This window comes from Thermobia domestica, chromosome 9 (assembly GCF_964235325.1).
Source record: "Thermobia domestica chromosome 9, izTheDome1.hap1.1, whole genome shotgun sequence".
Lineage (NCBI taxonomy): Eukaryota > Metazoa > Arthropoda > Insecta > Zygentoma > Lepismatidae > Thermobia > Thermobia domestica.
This window is the reverse complement of record NC_137462.1, coordinates 160,282,746-160,284,102: the sequence shown is the minus strand read 5'-3', so window position 1 is coordinate 160,284,102 and position 1,357 is coordinate 160,282,746. Positions and strand designations below refer to the sequence as shown.

The following is a 1,357-nucleotide window of genomic DNA, read 5'->3' as shown; positions in this document are numbered from 1 at the left end:
AGCGTCATGTCAGATTTTGCCAGGGGAGGAAGAAGGCTGCCTCGCTACTGAAAGGGACGCTAAATTCAGAAATATAAATTTAAATTTAAAATAATGTATCTCCCAAACTCAAAGGGGACAATTGCATCCCCATGCTTTTCTTAAATGACGACCCTATTATACAAGTTTGTATAAATTACGTAAAAATAGTAGTATCAGTTAAGAAGTTACGAAAAAAATATGAAAAACGGGCTCGTCCGGGATTTGAACCCGGGACCTCTCGCACCCAAAGCGAGAATCATACCCCTAGACCAACGAGCCAATATGTAAGATGGTGTTCATCCTATTCACTCGACGGGAGCAATATAGTGACAGGTGATAATAACTTGTCGTGCAATGACGTCACACATTCCAATAGTAAGTGAGAGCGATCAACATCAGTAACTGTGACTCGCTCTGGCGGATAGAACTGAAACTGCTTATGGATTACAACTGAAACAAATTTGTATGATGTTTATTTAATAAAATTGGATATTATTATTGTTATATCAGTTTTTGTGTTTTACGTCGTTCAACAGCGAGGTTAGGAAGGACCACGCCTACTGCTAACGTGGGCTCCTAACCACAACCGTGTTCACAGGGGCGTATCCACTTGGGATGTCCTTCCCCCACAACTTGGTAACTCGACATTTATTTGCACTCTTTCTTAATAAAACGACATTTGTTTAGAAGAGAAATGATTGATGTAGTAGTCTAAAGATGTTAATCTTACACTTCATTTCGTCGCATGAGAACCAAAGGTACGTTACTCCAAAAATGCGGGTTTCGTGTTCTTTATGTTTGGATATAATTATGAAAGCCCTACTTGGTGTAAATGGAACGGAACGCCATCTGTTCTCCTTGTCGATCATCTGTTGTAATGTAGCTCAATTACCATGCTATTAAAAACATATTTTTCTCAGAAACTAATATTTTTGTTCTCTCGCCTGCAAAACCTACGAAAATGGAGTTAGGCCTAATGAAATCTTTCCTCTGATTCTCATGCGACGATTTGTACTCTTTCTTTCCTTACTAAACAAGCTAATTTTATCATTTTTGTTGAGAATATACAGGCACGTAGCCAGGATTTCGTGAAGGGGGGGGGGGGGGCGTGACATGAAATACTGTGATCACCCCAAAAGGTGCTCAATCATTCTCAAACTATTTTACTGGAACATATATTGGTTCGTTTAGCCAGGATTTCATAACGGGGAGGGGGGGGGAGCAGAGTGACATGAAATTCTGAAGGCACAGGAGCTCGATCAATCTAAACTACTTTACTATCAACATATATTGAGTTCTTAGGACAATAAATTGAGGATATGTTGGCAAGTATTTT

At 39.4% G+C, this 1,357-nt stretch overlaps 1 non-coding gene across 1 annotated transcript; it reads right to left on the bottom strand.

Moving 5' to 3' along the window:
* Positions 1-228: 228 nt before the first annotated feature.
* Positions 229-300, bottom strand: TRNAP-UGG (transfer RNA proline (anticodon UGG)). Its single transcript has one exon. It is a non-coding gene; the product is annotated as a tRNA-Pro (tRNA).
* Positions 301-1,357: the final 1,057 nt, after the last annotated feature.